At 42.9% G+C, this 19091-nt stretch overlaps 1 protein-coding gene across 2 annotated transcripts in view; it reads left to right on the top strand.

Moving 5' to 3' along the window:
- Positions 1 to 13154: 13154 nt before the first annotated feature.
- APBB1IP (amyloid beta precursor protein binding family B member 1 interacting protein) overlaps positions 13155 to 19091 on the top strand; it is a 78202-nt gene continuing 72265 nt past the window's right edge. For both annotated transcript variants that reach the window (XM_081554182.1, XM_081554181.1), the window contains exon 1: positions 13155 to 13435. The gene's annotated coding sequence lies outside the window, so the exon portion shown is untranslated. The remainder of the gene's footprint in view (positions 13436 to 19091) is intronic.

The raw sequence follows: 19091 nt of genomic DNA, 5'->3' as shown, positions 1-19091 counted from the left end.
AAACAGACATTTCTCCAAAGAAGACATACAGATGGCTAACAAACACATGAAAAGATGCTCAACATCACTCATTATTAGAGAAATGCAAATCAAAACCACAATGAGGTACCATTTCACACCAGTCAGAATGGCTGCTATCCAAAAGTCTACAAGCAATAAATGCTGGAGAGGGTGTGGAGAAAAGGGAACCCTCTTACACTGTTGGTGGGAATGCAAACTAGTACAGCCACTATGGAGAACAGTGTGGAGATTCCTTAAAAAACTGGGAATAGAACTGCCATATGACCCAGCAATCCCACTGCTGGGCATACACACCAAGGAAACCAGAATTGAAAGAGATGCATGTACGCCAATGTTCATCGCAGCACTGTTTACAATAGCCAGGACATGGAAGCAACCTAGATGTCCATCAGCAGACAAATGGATAAGGAAGCTGTGGTACATATACACAATGGAATATTACTCAGCCATTAAAAAAAATACATTTGAATCGGTTCTATTGAGATGGATGAAACTGGAGCCCATTATACAGAGTGAAGTAAGCCAGAAAGAAAAACACCAATACAGTATACTAATGCATATATATGGAATTTGAAAGATGGTAACGATAACCCTATATGTGAGACAGAATAAGAGACACAGATGCATAGAACAGTCTTATGGACTCTGAGGGAGAAGGTGAGGGTGGGACATTCTGGGACAATAGCATTGAAACATGTATATTATCATATGTGAAACAGAACACCATTCCATGTTCGATGCATGAGACAAATGCTCATGGCTGGGGCAATGGGATGACCCAGAGGGATGGGATGGGGAGGGAAGTGGGAGGGGGGTTCAGGATGGGGAACACATGTAAACCCATGGCTGATTCATGTCAATGTATGGCAAAAACCACTACAACATTGTAAAGTAATTAGCCCCCAACTAAAATAAATAAATTTATTAAAAAAAAAAAAAAGAAGTGGAGCTTGCATCAGATCTTTTTTTTTTTTTTGGGCTACACAGCTTGTGAGATCTTAGTTCCCCTGAGTGGGAATTGAACCCAGGCCCTCGGCAGTGAAAATACAGAGTCCTAACCACTGGACTGCCACTGGAATTCTCTGGCATCAGATCTTGTAAAGACTTGGAGGTCATGGCAAGGAGTTTAGATTTTACCTTAAGTACAAAGACAAGTTTAAATGACAAATCTGACATGTTCAGGGAGCTGTGATATATGATGGTTAATGATCCAATCTCTAGAATCAGACTATGTATATGTAGATTCAAACACCATTTCTACCATTAAATGAAGACATATTATTTAATTTCCATATGTCAGTTTCCTCGTTAATAAAGGTAACACTAGTACAACATAGGACTCTATTAAAATGATTCACGGTAAATCACTTAGAATGGTGCCTCGTGTCTAAAAAGCATTGGTAAACAATTGTGTATGTGTGTGTTAGTTGCTCAGTCATGTCCGACTCTTTGCGACCCCATGGACTGTAGCCCACCAGCCTCCTCTTTCCCTTCTCCAGGGGTCTTCTTGAGCCAGAGATAGAACCCTGGTCTCCCACATTGCAGGCAGATTCTTTACTGTCTGAGCCACAAACATTACTTGCTTTTATTTTGTTTTTAATTATTCTGGCTGCTGTTTCGAGAATGGATTGGGGGCAGGGGGTAAGGAACAAGGTCAGCTGGGAAATTATTGAAATGGCCCAAGCGATAGTTTATGGGGCTTGGACTAAGTAGGTGAGAACAGAGACAAAGGAATATACATTTGGGGAGAGCCAGAAGGACATCTGCTGCATTAGACAAGGGTAAGAATTAAGAGATAGAATTAATAATGGTTTTGGGGGTTAGGATTGAGGTATGAAGGGGAGAGATCAGTTTTACTGAAATGACAAAGACCGAGAGGAGCACTGGTTTAAGGTAAAATTAAAGTTTCTATTTTATCCAAAATAAGTTTCAGGCAACTTGTTGCAGATTCAAATGGAAAGGTCAACAAAACAGTTATGTAAAAACCAGGTAAATGTAACAGCTGAAGCTGTTACAATCTTGGGAGCACAGAGTCTTAGCCGCTGTATAATTTAAACGGTTCTATAGAATAAGACCTTAAGGTCTTATTGGCAACCCCAATGCCTTAAGGAAATAATTTGTATTGATCTTATATCCAGCTCAGTGTTGAAGACCAGCATTTAAATGTGACTCTGTAGGGACTTCTCTGGTGGCCCAGTGGCTAAGACTCTGTTTTCCCAATCCAGCGGCATGGTTTTAATTCCTGGTGAGGGAACTAAGATCCCACAAGGTATGGCCAAAGATAGAAAAATGTGACTGTGCCCATTAAAAACTGCTAAATCTTAATTTTATGTTCTAAAATACTGAACAGAGTCAATTGCAATAAATTCTCATATATATATATTTGCCTTAATCAAGCTATTATAATCTTGCCATATAAACATACATACAGAAGATTAACTATTTAAATTGGAAGCAGTTGAAATTCTTCCCTTCTTATCAATGGAGTTTCACCAGATCATCTGAGGAGTGCGTTGGCCTCTGTTACCATCTTCCCAGGTGGCACTAGCAGTAAAGAAACTGGCTGCCCATGCAGGAGATGAAAGAGACTGAGTTCTATCCTGGATAAGTAAGATCCCCTGGAGGAAGGCATGGCAACTCACTCCAGTATTCTTGCCTGGAGAATCCCATGGACAGAGAAGCCTGGCAGGTACAGTCCATGGGGTCACAAAGAGTCGGACAGACGAAGGCAACTTAGCACACGCACATACACCAGCTAAAAAGCAGATTTAAAAAACCTTTGGATACAAAAGACCTTTAATAAGGTTTGTGCTCTAAACTTTAAAAATATGTAACAATAGTGTTTCTTAAATCTTGTTCTCTTTTCAGTTCTGGGACAAACCCCTTTTTGCTGTAGGATCATTTAAGGTTCCTCTGCAACCTCCAATAGCTTGTTGTAGCCAGTGGCATCAAACAGAGCTTCTGGAAAATCTGTAGCATTTAATTTCATATTTCTTCCCACACAATTTTGAATTTTCTCCCTAATTATATTTCAGATCAAGGCTTCCTACAGCAAAACATTGTGATTCTTTCATAATTATCAATATTTGTTAAGAATATTAATATTACAGACTGAAAATTTTCCTTTATTTTTGATAAGATTCCAATTAAAATATAGTATGTAGATTGTTAAAATTATGTGTGGGGTTTTTTGTTTTTTATATTTTTTTCTTAATATTCGTTTTGTTATTTCTGTTAAATAGTAAGTGAATAATTGCACTAAAATTTGAAAATTGTGAAATGCTGACAGTTTCCCATTCTAGCTGGAAATAGATTCCAACAACTTATTTCAGTAATTATTTATTAAAGACTGCAGCTGCTGCTGCTAAGTCGCTCAGTCATGTCCAACTCTGTGCGACCCCATAGACGGCAGCCCACCAGGCTCCCCCATCCCTGGGATTCTCTAGGCAAAAACACTGGAGTGGGTTGCCATTTCCTTCTCTGTGTTTTCTAAATTTTTTAAGTTGCTTTTTGAAATCATGAATTGAAAAACAGTCCAAGGTACAAAGATATTTTCTATAGCTCTGTTGATGTACAACTGACATATAGTAAATGACACATATTTAAGGTGTACTATTTGGTCAGTTTTGGGCATATGTACATACGTTTGGAAACCATCACCAAAACATGTTCATTACCCTTGAAAGTTTCTTTCTTTTTTCCTTGGCCTCGCAGGACATGAGGGATCTTATTTCTCTGACCAGGAACTGAACCTGTGCCCTGCAGTGGAAATGCTGAGTCTTAACCACCAGGGAGAAGGCAATGGCACCCCACTCCAGTACTCTTGCTTGGAAAATCCCATGGACGGAGGAGCCTGGTAGGCTACAGTCCATGGGGTCGCTAAGAGTCGGACACGACTGAGCGACTTCACTTTAACTTTTCCCTTTCATGCACTGGAGAAGGAAATGGCAACCCACTCCAGTATTCTTGCCTGGAGAATCCCAGGGATGGCGGAGCCTGGTGGGCTCCTATCTATGGGGTCGCACAGAGTTGGACACGACCGAAGTGACTTAGCAGCAGCAGCAACCACCAGGGAAGTCCCTAGAAAGTTTCTTAAAAGTTCCCTTGTGCCCCTCTGTAATCCTCCCTTTTTCCTTCCTCCCACCCCTCCCAGTTCTTTTACTCACTATAGATTATTTTGAATTCTCAAGAATTTAAAGAAATAAGACCAACCATTCAACATGTCTTCTTTTTAACCTCTTTTCACTCAGCATTATTTTGAGATTCATCCACACTGTTGTATCAGAAGTTTGTTCTATTTTATGGCTGAATAATATTCTGCAGTATAATTCTTTTAACACTATTTTTTTTTTATCCATTCACCTATGCTGGACAGTTGGGTTGTCTCCAACTTGGGACTATCACAAATAAAGCTGCTATGAATATTTGTGTACAAGTCTTTGTGTGGACATATGCTTTTACTTCTCTTGGACAGTTACCTCGAGTAGAATAGCCAGGTCATGCAGTAAGTATGTGTTTAACTTTTTAATCACCTGCTAAACCATTTTCTGTTTTCGTTCCAATCCCAAAGAAAGGCAATGCCAAAGAATGCTCAAACTACCGCACAATTTCACTCATCTCACATGCTAGTAAAGTAATGCTCAAAATTCTCCAAGCCAGGCTTCAGCAATACGTGAACTGTGAACTACCAGATGTTCAAGCTGGTTTTAGAAAAGGCAGAGGAACCAGAGATCAAATTGCCAATATCTGCTGGATCATCGAAAAAGCAAGAGAGTTCCAGAAAAACATCTATTTCTGCTTTATTGACTATGCCAAAGCCTTTGACTGTGTGGATCACAATAAACTGGGGAAAATTCTGAAAGAGATGGGAATACCAGACCATCTGACCTGTCTCTTGAGAAACCTGTATGCAGGTCAGGAAGCAACAGTTAGGACTGGACATGGAACAACAGACTGGTTCCAAATAGGAAAAGGAGTCCGTCAAGGCTGTATATTGTCACCCTGCTTATTTAACTTATATGCAGAGTACATCATGAGAAACGCTGGGCTGGAAGAAACACAAGCTGGAATCAAGACTGCCGGGAGAAACATCAATAACCTCAGATATGCGGATGACACCACCCTTATGGCAGAAAGTGAAGAAGAACTAAAGAGCCTCTTGATGAAGGTGAAGGAGGAGAGTGAAAAAGTTGGCTTAAAGCTCAACGTTCAGAAAACTAAGATCATGGCATCTGGTCCCATCACTCCATGGGAAATAGATGGGGAAACAGTGGAAACAGTGTCAGACTTTACTTTTTTGGGCTCCAGAATCACTGCTGATGGTGATTGCAGCCATGAAATTAAAAGACGCTTACTCCTTGGAAGGAAGGTTATGGCCAACCTAGATAGCATGTTTAAAAGCAGAGACATTACTTTGCCAACAAAAGTCCATCTAGTCAAGGCTATGGTTTTTCCAGTGGTCATGTATGGATGTGAGAGTTGGACGGTGAAGAAAGCTGAGGGCCGAAGAATTGATGCTTTTGAACCGTGGTGTTGGAGAAGACTCTTGAGAGTCCCTTGGACTGCAAGGAGATCCAATCAATCCATCCTAAAAGAGATCAATCCTGGGTGTTCATTGGAAGGTCTGATGTTGAAGCTGAAGCTCCAATACTTTGGCCACCTCATGCGAAGGGTTGACTCATTGGAAAAGACCCTAATGCTGGGTAGGATTGGGGGTGGGAGGAGAAGGGGACGACAGAGGATGAGATGGTTGGATGGCATCACCGACTCGATGAACATGGGTTTGGGTAGACTCCGGGAGTTGGTGATGGACAGAGAGGCCTGGCGTGCTGCAATTCATGGGGTCGCAGAGAGTCGGACGCGACTGAGCGACTGAACTGAACTGAACTGAACTGAAACCATTTTCTAAAGTTGTACCATTTCCACTCCTGCAAGCAGTATCTGAGAGTTCCACTTCCTCCACACCCTTGCCAACACTTACTATGACCAATCTTTCTAATTTTAGCCATGCTAGTGTAAGTATGTAGTATTGCCTCATATGGTTTTAGTCAGTGCAGTAATTTTGATATTAACAAGTTTTTTAAGATTTTGGTTAAGGCGTAAGTATTTTTCAGGCTTCCGCTCGTGTTCTCATTCACACCCAGGCGTGGCAATCAAACTGGATGAAACATACAGAGGAAAGACTTTAAATATTGGTTTTATAGCTTGCATTTTCATACATTTTACTTTGACAGCCTTAAACCACTTTTCACCAGGTTTGGTCTTTGATACAAAAGCTGACTGCTGGATGTTGCCATATGCCATTACTGTGTGAAAAGAAATGGTGTGGAAGAACAGGTGTTTTCTTTTCAGGTTTTGCTAGGGTTAACAACTGAGTGAGCAGAAAGTGGATATTAAAAATGTATAATTATCTAACAAAACAGAAACAGACTCACAGATATAGAGATCAAACTAGGGTTACCACTGGAGAGAGGGAAGAGGGTGAGATAATATAGGGGTGAGGATTAAGTGACACAAACCAAAACAGATAAAATAAATAAGCTACAAGGATATATTGTACAGCACGAGGGATATGGCTAATATTTTACAATAACTTTAAATGGAGTATAAACTTTAAATACTGTGAAACTTCTATCACACCTGAAACTTACTGTTCATCAACTATACCTTAATTAAAAAAAAAGCAAATAAGCTACCTGGTATATCATACAGCACAGGGAATACAGCCAATATTTTCTAATAAAGCTAAATGGTGTATAATCTATAAAAATACTGAATTACTATATTTTACACCTGAAATTAATGTAATATTGTAAATTGACTATACTTCAATTTAAAAAAACTTAATCACAAAAATTTAACATTCTCATAATGTACAAAGAACTCATAACTCAACAATAATACAACAAAGCCAAATAAAAATGGAGAAGGCAAAAAAAATGTATAGAGTGAGAACTACAGTTAATAATACTGGATTGTCTATTTGCAAGTTACTGATACAGTAGATCTTAAAAGTTCTCATCACAAGAAAAAAAAATTGTAACTGTGTGTCTGTGTATGGTGACAGATGTTAACTAGACTTATCCTGGTGATCATTTCACAACATATACATGTACTGAATTATCATGTCGTACATTAAAGCTACAATGAGGTACCTACCGCCTCACACTTATTAACATAGCTACTAGAAAGAGGGAGGGTGTGGAGAAATTGGAACACATGCAGTGTTAATGGGAATGTAAGATTGTACAGCCACTGTGGATAACAGTACAACAGCTCCTCAAAAATAAAAAAGTAGATATGATCCCGCAATTCCACTTCTGGGTATATACACAAATTTATTAAAAGCAGGGGTTCAAAGAGATATTTGTATACCCATATTGAGGTGGCTTTATTCACAAAAGCTAAGATGCAGAAGTAAGCCAAGTGTCCATGTTTAAAAGAACAGAGAAGCAAAATGTGAATACACAAGGAATGGAATATTATTCAGCTTTAAGAAGGCAGGAAATTTTGATTTACGTTCCCACATGGATGGAGCTTAAGGGCAAAATGTAACTGAAATAAGCCAGTTTCAAAAAGATAAACACTGTATGATTCTACTTACATGAAACAGTCGAAATCGTAGAGAAAGCAGAGAGGTGGTTACCGGGGGCTCCAGGTGGGGAAGACTAGGGAGTTAATGTCCAATAAGAACAAAGTTTTGGTTTTTACAAAATGAAAAAGCAATGGAGATGAATGGTGGTGATGGTCCCACAACATTATAAATGCATTTAATTTTTGTTGTTGCTGTTCAATTGCTAAGTCGTGTCCGACTCTTTGAGACCCCACGGACGGCAGCCCACCAGACTCCTCTGTCCTTCACTACCTCTTGGAGTTTGCTCAAATTCCTGTCCATTGAGTTGGTGATGCTGTCTAATACCACTGAACTGTACCCTTTAAAATGGTTAAGATGATAAATTTTATGATATATATATATATATCTTACCACAATTTTAAAAATTGGAAAAAAAAAAAAAGATTCAGAGACTTCCTGGTAGTCCTCTGGTTCTTAGTGTAGTCCCTCAAGAGACCCAGCTGTACTTCTCGAGTTCAATGAGCCATCAGAGCTTTTCTTCAAGAACTTCTCCTTTATGCCTGAGCCACTCTGAATGGAATTTGTTCCTTATAAATCATTCCCCATTGGTTTCATACTTTCAGCCAGTGATACTTGGTAGCAATGAAAATGGCTCCAGAGTCACAAGGTCTAGGGAGGCACAGTGTATGTGTGTATCTCAGTATTTCACTTTTCACTTTCATGCATTGGAGAAGGAAATGGCAACCCACTCCAGTGTTCTTGCCCGGAGAATCCCAGGGATGGCGGAGCCTGGTGGGCTGCCGTCCATGGGGTTGCACAGAGTCGGACACGACTAAAGCGACTTAGCAGCAGCAGCACTATTTCACAGATGTTAATGCTTATCAAGTAACCAAACACTGGGCTCCCATGGGCATAGTCTCTATGCAGTGGCAATGCAAAGAAACCAACGACCACATTTAATTTTAAACCAAGCCTACAATTCTTAAACCCCCCTTCTTCCCTTTCTTCTCACTTTCTGCCTCTCTTTTACCCTGCAGTGTCCCCAAACATCCTTCTCCCTGCTTAGCTCTCAGCTCCCCACCAAAAATTCTCTCCCAAGCTTTCTCGGGCATTGTCTTCCTCCTCATCCTTCTCCTCCTGGGGTTATTCTTCCATCTCTTCTCTTCTGGTTCTCCTCCCACTGACTAGCACCAGGGTGTGGGGCAGGAAAGGGTTGGCTGAAGGAGGTGAACAAAGGTCAGAGGACTAAACGGTCAGGCAGAGGGATTGTTTTATTAACAAGCAAGAGGAAAGATATAGACTATATATAAAACATATATGGACTGGGTTTGATCCCTGGTCAGGGAACTAAGTCCCATATGCCACACAGTGCGACTAAAATTCTTTTTTAAAAAACCCATCCTCCGTCCATGGGACTCTCCAGGCAAGAATACTGGAGTGGGTTGCCATGCCCTCCTCCAAGGAATCTTCCCAACCCAGGGATCAAGCCAGAGTCGCTTACATCTCCTGCTTTGGCAGGTGGGTTTTTTTTTTTTTTACCACTAGCCCTACCTGGGAAGCCCTAGTAATAGCATCCTAATTACACATACATGTAAATCATGAGCTGAGTTATTGAGTTATTTTTTTTACTACCAGTTTGTAAGTACACCTTTACCAGGACAGAAAAACGAGCAGCAGAGGTACCCAAGATGATATCCTGAGCATCTCTGGCTGTGAACAAGCTGAAATTCAGAGGCTCACACAGCTCTTTATCATTATTGCTCAGGGATCTGTGGGTTGACTGGACTCAGCTGGGTGATTATTTCACCCTGGTCTCTCTCCTGCAGCTTCATTTAGATAAGAGCTGGGGGGAGGCCCTGACGGGGGCTGAGTGCCTTCACCTCATCCCTGATGCCTCTGTGTTTCTCCACGTGGCCTCGCCCCCCTGTGGGCTGAAAGAGCCAATGAAGGGCTCAGCCCACCACCACTTCTGCTGTCTTCTATCTGTCAGAACAGTCACAGCGCCTGCCTGGATTCAACGGAGAGGGAAAGAAATGGATTCCAGCTCTTCGTGGGGAAAGAGAGAGATGGCTGTGGCCATCTTTGGAAAATACAGCCCGCTGCAGGGGGCATAAAAGTTAGACATTTATATCAGAAACAAATATTTCTTATGATTAAGGGCAAGCCAAATAAAATAAATGGGCAAAACTATACAAAATGCTAAACCAAAAGAAAAAAAAAAAACCCTCTCCACTGGAGGAAAAAAAAAAGGTAGCAGGATTCTTACCTCAAGTCAACCCAGGTCCCTTGCCAGAAGATGAAAGTGCCCTTTAGCTGGAAGGAAATGAGCCAAAACACAAGTTGTACTTGGTGGATGTGCCCAAAGAGTGAGGTTGTAAGAAACAGTGAAAATCCAGTTCAGTGAAACCAAGTTCCCCTGCATTCTCTATCCACAAGCCACCCTCTGCAGAGATATTCCAGGAAGCCACCTAGAGAATTTTCTTCCACCCTATTGTACCAGGATAATCAGTTCTTCCTTGCCTGTAATTCCATCACGCATTCTCTTCCCCATCTCCCAAACTCAGTCACTGCCACTCCTGTGTCCTGAAGCTATTTCTAGAGCTTTCCTCTACTGGGGCATTAACTTTGCCCTTGCAGACTTTCCACTGTAACTTAGTCAACGGTAGGTGGTCTATTCTCTCACACTCCATGTACCTTAGGTTCAGAGGGTGAGTTTGTTGTTCTCTGTGCTCCCCACTGCTACCTGCAGACATTCTAGTGGCCCAACTTTTTATTTAAAATAATTCAAAAAGCAAACACATGTTTCTCTTGAAGCTCATGCCATTTGGGTAAACTATTCTGTTTACCTCTTCAGAACTGTCATCTCTCCGAATCCCAGTCACTCCTGCTTTCTCACTTCAGAACCCTGACACTTGACTTCCAATCTTCCTTAAAGATTACCTTAAATCTTATCATCATTCTGTTTGTCCAGAAGAGTCATGCATTACACCTGTTTCCTGATTTCTCATCCAGTTGGCACTCTGGTACCCTCAAAAGTGTCCCAGGCTTAACAGTTCTATGTGACCACTCTAACCCTGGGTGACTTAACAGTTTGCTACTCTTTGGCCTCTTATTTCCTTGATCATCTCAGACATCCAGGCCCTTGGTCACACCCTGGACATTGTCAGCATCCATAATCTCACTGCCTCCAGAAGGCAACTTCAAACTGCCTCCCTTCTGACCACAATGGCCCACTCTTCCAGCTGGCTTGTTTTGGCCACTCCCATTACATCTGAACGATCTCCAAACCTAGGTAACCAGCTCTGCAGGAAGGCCACATGAACGAGCAGACTGCTTCTGCCACCATCACCAATTTCAGACTCTCAGGCTGCCTGGAAATTCCATTACATTCTTCTGAGCAATTCACTCTCCGATTCTTTGCAATGCCCTTGTTAAACTTTCTCCAGCTCCCTAAATCTATGACCTGCTAACCCCAGCAGATGACCCTACTTCTTTTTTTACTTTACAAAGAAAATAGAGGCTTCAGATATTATTTTATACAATCTCATTGTTTTTAGGATGAGAAAACAATCCTGGACATGGTCCACGTGGTCCTACCTGGCTTGTCCCTACTGACCTTTCTCCAGTAGCCCTGCCTCATACCAGAGCTCCCAGAATGCCAGTCTCACTGGTTTACACTTAATTTCTAATCCCTTCTGCCCCTCACCCACCCTCAACCCAGCCCATCAGCAATGCTGCTGGTTCTGGTTTCATACTGTATCTTGGATCCAAACTCCTCTCCTCATCCCCACTGTTCAAATCCTGATCAAAGCTACCATCATCCTTCATCTGGATGGTCCCCACAGCCTCCTAAATGTTCTTACTGCTTTTCCTCTTGTCCTGTCTGACTGATCTTCCAATCATGGGCCAGCACAATGGCACATACCAGAAATCAAATCACTTGCTAAAAACCTTCCAATAGCTCCCTGCTGTAATTAGAATAAAACCCAAAGTCCTCAAGGCTGACTCCCAGGCCCTGCTTGGTCTGGAGCCTGCCTACCTCTCCTTCCCCAGCCTCTACCACTGCCCAACTCTTTTGCCATATTCCGGTTACACTGCCTTTTTAACCTTCTCTGTTCCTACCTCAAGACCTTTTCTTGCTCTTTCTTCTCTATGAATGCTTTTCCAAGTCTGAATGACTGCCCCTTTCCATTATTTTGCAAAGAGGTGCTCCTTAACCTCTTTTGCCATGAAAGTCACTCTGCTGCTCAACTCCGCCTCTTTACATAGTACTGTGACTGTTCAGAACCTCCCACTGTCTGCCCATCACTCAGAGCAAGATCCCTACCAGACCAGAACAGTCCCTTCCTTGCTGTTTTTCCAACATCTTGAGTGCCCTCCTAACCCAAGGGCACTTTGAATGGGCTTCTTTTGCTTGGAATATTCTCATCCAAAAATCCACATGGATTGCTCTCTCATCCATTTAGGTCTGGCTAAAGTGTCACTTAGCTAGATCTTCCTTGACTTTAATTAATACAGCAACTCCATCCCCACTCCCATCACTCTATTCCTCCCCTTTCAATTGCTGTCAAAATGCTTATATTACTTGACATGTTAAATATTAATTTGTGTATTGTCTGTTTTCTCCCAACTAGAATGTACCTTCCATGAGAGCAGAATTACTCTCATCGCTACTGTTTTCCCTGTTCTTAGAAGGGTAGGTGCTGAACAGTTTCTCATTAAGTATTCAATGGCTGAACTATCTGAAATTACCTAATGAATTTATGGGTCTAATTTATGCCATCAGGTCTCCACCACCTTCCCCACAGATCCAGCTGTAGAACGCCAGAGGACGTGACTTCAACCACATTTCCAAATCTGGCTTTAACTGCTGTGTTTTCAGATTTCATCCACTTTCCCTCTAGAGATTCCACTTCCAAAAGTCACCGGGTTCTTCCCAGTTAGTCCTTTGTGATTATAAATCCTGCAGCCAAGAGTGGCCTGGCCCTGTGCGCAGGACTTCTTTTGCATCACTGTATCTCTGTAACCCATTCTTAGTATGTATTACATTAGATCTCAGATCGCTGGGTCAAAGGGTCACTGAAGATGTAAGTTAAATCGCTGTGGCCGAATCCCCGTGCACAAGGTTTTGGCTCTTTTGGATTTCCACCAGCTATATGGGAGAGGCCACAGCCTCACCCGCCAACTGAGTGTCATTAGTCTTTAGGGGGTTGCCCCTGCGGAGCGCACCCTTCCCCGCCCCAGCTCTACTACGGAGACCGGCCAACCGCGGGCGGCGCGCGGCCTGCAAACAGGACCTTGCACAAATGGCCCGAAAAGGGGACGCCCCAAAAGGGCTGAAGTCGACACTTACGAACACAGCTGCAAAAGAAACCGCCGTCTGGGGCCCAATCCCTTGGCCGGTGATAGATACATCGAGGCGACAATCCAGGGGACGCCCCCGAGAGAGGCGGGTCCGCGGCGCAGGTAGGGGAGGGCGAGGAGGGGGGAGGGGAAGGAGGAAGGGCCGTGGGAGGTGGTGGTGGGGGAGGGGTAAGATGCGCGGAGGCACAGAGCTGTCGAGTCGGTAAAAGCAGCCCTGGGGCTTCAGGCGTCTGTATCCGCGTCCGTGGGTGTGTCTCCCACCAGGCGCCCTCCTCGCACCTCGATGCGGAGCAGCGCGCTGAGCGCCCCCCGTCTGCTCGCCGCGAGGGTCGGCCCGGGCTGAGACCACTTCCTCCCGAGCCGCCGACCCTAGCCGGGGCGCAGCCCGCAATCCGCGAAGCCTCCCGGCTGCCGCCCCGAAGCTGCCCCGGGCACGAGTCTCCGTCGAGTGCCCGCGCGCCCAGAGCCGCCGTCGAGGTAAGTGGCGCCGGCCTGCCTGCCCCGGGGACCCGGGGAAGGGCACTCGGGCCGCCCCCGGTCCCCGACTCCCCGCGCCGGGGATGTCTCCCGACCAGGGTCATGCCCTAGGTCGGGCCCGGTGAACGCGCGGCTCCTCTCGGCCCTGGAGGGCGGTCCCCTCCACCGACCCCTGCACTTGACCCAGCTCCGTGGGGTTTGGGGCTGGGGCTCGCCTTCCCCGATTTGGGTTTCGTCATATTTGACTGATTTCCTGCCTAGAAAATTGCTCCAAGGTCAGACGGGGAACCGGTGCACCCTCGCCTGTCCAGCGGTTCCGGGAGCCCCAGCCTGACCAGCGCTGAAGGGGTTCCAGGGGCATTTCAGGCGGCATGTCCGGGCGCCGTGCATTGAGTGCAGGTCGTGTGAGAATTTGAGAGTGACGGTCACAAGTCTGTCGCGTCTTATTGTTTCTTTCCTTGAAAACTTTCAGATGGCTGTTTCTTCTTTTTTAAAATAACTTTGCCTCCGAATTATTGTCCTTTTCGCTTTAAAATAGAGAGGAACGAGCTGGACACCAGGCACAGGTGTTGTAATTTGGCTTGGAATGAATATCCAGAGCGCCCCTTTAGAAGCACGAAGCAAATTAACCAGGATGTCGTTATATCCAGGAGGATCTCGGGGCAGGGGTCCCCCAGAACACCTCATCCAAGTGCACCCCTTATCTTCCTTCTGGGAGGGTGTTTCTTTTTTTGTTGTTTTGTTTTTTGTTTTTTGTTTTTTAATTTTTATTGTATAATGAATTGCTATTGAACACAGTGGAAGAAAAAGGGGACTGTGATGAAGTCCTGGAAGCCCTGAGTTTCCTGGCTAAATGATATTTGTTAGGAAAGAGCCTTAAAGGGTCCCTTTCTTGAAATTTGCAGAAAATAATTGTGCATCAAGGAGGACATTAGATACTAAAAGCTTGAGATTGTATGAGAGCATACTTATATTTGAAAAGTAATTTTCAACTGAAGAGTGCTTTCATAAATTTTTATCTGATTTTATCTTTACTAAAACCTCATATCTACAGGACAGATGTTATTTTTCCCTAATTTGATAGGGAACCTGACTCAGGTTAAGTCTCTGGTTAAGTAAGCAATGTTGTGAAGATAAGTTATGGTGGAATTAGGTGTTAATCTCTTCATTCGTGGAACTATTCAGTAGCTACCATTTGTCAGGAGATCATGCAGGGAAACAAAATAATACAGAACCCTATTGTCATCTAATTCCTCCACTATCTTCTAAATAACCTAATATGGAGAAGAGTTATCTAAGAAATAGAAATAGGTAAGTATTAATGAAAATTAAGGGCAGTCTCAGAAAAAAGCATGGAAAGTTGGGAAAATTGTTCTAGTGTGTGCTTTCCGTGCATAGAGATGTGTCCATCTCACACTCATTTCACAGCACAGTTGAGTCCTCTGGTCTTCTCTGCTCTAAATTTCTCTTCTATTCTTTTAAGCTGTAAAGAGTCAGAGTCCACTGATGGTAAAAATGCTCTCTTTTGTCCCTTAAGTGGACAATTCTGAAACAGATTCTGTAAAGATCTTCAGAGGCTCCCAGTAAGATTGAGGGCCAGTTGCTTACAGTGGTGACCATTTCAAGCTCACACGCTGGTAATGACTTTGTTGTTGTTATTAAGTCACTCAGTCATGTCCGACTCTTTGCAGCCCAGTGGACGGCAACATGCCAGGCTTCCCTGTCCTTCACTATCTCCCAGAGTTTGCTCGAACTAATGTCCATTGAGTCAGTGATGCCATCCAATCATCTCATCCTCTCTCACTCCCTTCTCCTTCTACCCTCAATCTTTCCCAGCATCATGGGCTTTTCCAGTGAGTTGGCTCTTCCCATCAGGTGGACAAAGTACTGGGGCCTCAGCTTCAGCATCAGACCTTCCAATGAATAGTCAGGGTTGATTTCCTTGGTCATGAGTGTCCTTTATTTTTTTTCTCTCTTTCTCTCCATGTTCTCCATTTTTGTTTCTTTTTAACTTTTAATTGTAGGATAATTGCTTTACAGAATTTTGTTGTTTTCTGTCAAACCCCAACATGAATCAGCCATAGGTATACATATATCCCCTCCCTTTTGAACCTCCCTTGCATCTCCCACCTCATCCCAGCCCTCTAGGTTGATATAGAGCACCTGTTTGAGTTTCTTGAGACATACAGCAAATTCCGGTGGGCTATCTATTTTATATTTGGTAATATAAATTTCCATGTTACTCTTCCCATACATCTCACTCTCTCCTCCCCTCTCCTCATGTTCATAAGTCTATTCTCTATGTCTGTTTCTCCATTGCTGCTGCTGCTAAGTCGCTTCAGTCGTGTCCGACTCTGTGCGACCCCATAGACGGCAGCCCACCAGGCTTCGCCATCCCTGGGATTCTCCAGGCAAGAACACTGGAGTGGGTTGCCATTTCCTTCTCCAGTGCATGAACAGGAAAAGTGAAAGTGAAGTCGCTCAGTCATGTCTGACTCTTAGCGACCCCATGGACTACAGCCTACCAGGCTCCTTCATCCATGGGATTTTCCAGGCAAGAGTACTGGAGTGGGGTGCCATTGCCTTCTCCGTGCGGGAGGGTGTTTCTTATCGTTCAGACCATTGTGGAATGCTAAACGTGTTTGTTCCTGGTGCCACTCGCTGCAAAGTGGTTCAAAAACAACTTTAAATGCAATCGTTATAGAAATAAATGGAGTATCAGCAGAAGTAACATACAGAAAAAGCTCAGGGGTTTATTACTGCTCAGGTATGATGTGGTTTAAACAAAGGCAAGAGTACTAGCTACTACTGATTTTAAAGTCTAGGCCTCCGAATGGAGGTTTCCGGGCCTTTGTCTCTCTGAGGAAACCTCAGGGTCAATTTTCTCTCTGGCCTGAAAACTGAAATACTGGGACAGCTCATGGCCAGCCTTACAGTAACGCAGGCTAGCAAAATTAACAGAGAATCTACTAGGAAATTTCTGTAATGTCTTCTGGGTGGTATTTCCTGTCTGCTCAACGTGTTGTGAAAAGTCTAAGGAATTTAATGTCATCTTCAGATTCTGAGCCACCAGGGAATCAGATGGTAAAGAGTCTGCATGCAAGGCAGGAGACCCAGGTTCCTTCCCTGGGTTGGGAAAATCCCCTGGAGAAGAAAATGGCAACCCAGTTTCTTTTCTTTTTTTTTAAATTAGTTTATTTTCTGTTTTTTAACTTTACAATATTGTATTTGTTTTGCCATACATTGACTTGAATCCACGGTGGGTGTACATGTTTTCCCCTTCCAGAACCCCTCTTCCACCTCCCTCCCCATCCCATCCCTCTGGGTCATCCCGGTGCACCAGCCCCAAGCACCCTGTATCATGCGTTGAATCTGGACTGGTGATTCATTTCACATATGATAATTTCCGTGCTTCAACGGCATTCTCCCATATCATCCCGCCCTCGCCCTCTCCCATAGAGTCCGTAATACTGTTCTGTTTATCTGTGTCTCTTTTGATGTCTCGTATACAGGGTTATCTTTACCGATTGACTAAATACCATATATATGTGTTAGTATACTATATTGGTGTTTTTCTTTCTGGCTTACTTCACTCTGTATAATAGGCTCCAGTTTCATCCACCTCATTAGAACCGATTCAAATGTATTCTTTTTAATGGCTGAGTAATATTCCATTGTGTATATGTACCACAGCTTTCTTATCCATTCATCTGCTGATGGGCATCTAGGCTGCTTCCATGTCCTCCACTCCAGTATTCTTGCCTGGAGAATCCCATGGACAGAGGAGCCTGGCAGGCTACAGTCCATGGAGTTGCAAAGAGTCAGACATAACTGAGCAACTTCACTTTCTTTCCGATTCTTAGTCATTTTCACATTATTACTGATATTTATATCTTTCCTGGATATTTGGGAGACTTGGGTTCTTTTCCACACCTGCCTTTAACTAGAAAAAAAAATGATGTTAATTAAGTTGCTTAGATCTCTCTGACCTTATCAGTAAAGATTATTGGCCTACCTGATGTCTATCATTAAAATAGCAACAGAGTTTCCAGAATTCTTTGAATCTGTCCTGTCTTGAATGCTGACAAAGATTGGCTGATCACTAACAAAAAAGAATGGAGAAAATGATAACAGATGTTGTTAGAGTCAAATCTTTTGAGGTCTTTTGTTTCTGAGAAGTTCCTCAAGAAACAGTGAATTTCTGGTCTATATGTAAGAAGGCGCATTTCCATTCTATTGAAAAACTTCAATAAGAAATTGATGAGCCCAAGCTTGGGTAGGTCTATATAATCAATTTCAAATTTTTTCAAGTGTTAATTCTCAGGACATATAACTTTGTAATAAGGATTGCTTTATGACTCAGTTTCTTTAAATCTTAAGTGGTGCTTACTAGGTTTTGTTCCTTGATGGCTCAGATGGTAAAGAATCTGCCTGCAATGCAGGAGACCCAGGTTCGATCCCTGTGTTGGGAAGATCCTCTGGAGAAGGGAATGGCAACCCACTCCAGTATTCTTGCCTGGAAAATTTCATGGACAGGGGAGCCTGGCAGGCTACAGTCCATGGGGTTGCAAAGAGTCAGACATGTTTGAGCAACTAACACTTAACACTAAATTTTGTAGTGTCTATTAAATCTTTTGTGTATTTATATCCTGAGAATGTATACCAATCACCCACTATTTTTTGACTTTTTTCAATAACAAATTAAAAGTTCTAGATATCTTCATATTACTATTAGAATGAACTGCTCATAAAATGCATTGTCGGGACTTCCCTGGTGGTCCAATGATTAAGACTTTCCTTTCCAATGCAGGGTGTACAGGTTCCATTCCTGGTCAGGTAGCTAAGCTCTCACATGCCTTGCAGACAAAAAACCAAAACATAAAACAGAAGCAGTATTGTAACAAATTCAATACTTTAAAAATGGTTCACATAAAAAACCTTTAAAAAATGCATCGCTGTAAATGCCTGTATTTGATATACCACTTTCAATTTCTTTAAACCATCCCACTTTCACAAACATGATTTTCATTTACTTCTAATCCTCTTCAATGTTAATTATTTTTATACTCAATGCCTTTTAGTAAGTGCAGAAGCTTGTAATAAATTGTTTGTGTGTCATAGTCTGTCACACCGAAACATTTACAATTGCACTGCATCCCCATCACCTAGCCAAATTCCTCGCACCATAGTTGGGACTCAAATAACATTTACTAAATGTCCAGCGATATTAGTTCCACTTCTGGGTGGTACTATCAATCTGTGTAAGCCCTGAGACCCAGCTGGCCCCCTACCAACCCTGACACTTTAGCAGGCAGAGCTATAGCATCGCCCCAAGGCACCAGACCTTCTTAGCTCCTGTTCTAAAGCTTGAATTCCTGACCCCATTTCCAAACATTTTCTAAACATCATCTTTGCACTTGAATCACTAAGAATCTTATTATAAGAGCTAGTCTTTCTTCTCTCTCAACTCACTTTCCTCTTTATCACCAAATGGTCATCGTAAACAGTTATTATATTTATTTAGCTTATATTTTGTACCAGACCCTGTGTTAACTAACTTGGATGTGTTGTTTCATTAAGCTTCACATCCTGTATCTATGGGGCTTCCCCGGTGGCGCTGGTGGTAAAGAACCCACCTGCCAGTGCAGGAAACATA

This window comes from Giraffa tippelskirchi, chromosome 13 (assembly GCF_054371585.1).
Source record: "Giraffa tippelskirchi isolate mGirTip1 chromosome 13, T2T-mGirTip1v1.2.pri, whole genome shotgun sequence".
NCBI lineage: Eukaryota > Metazoa > Chordata > Mammalia > Artiodactyla > Giraffidae > Giraffa > Giraffa tippelskirchi.
The sequence above is the reverse complement of the archived record's forward strand: the minus strand, read 5'-3'. Positions and strand labels throughout refer to the sequence as shown.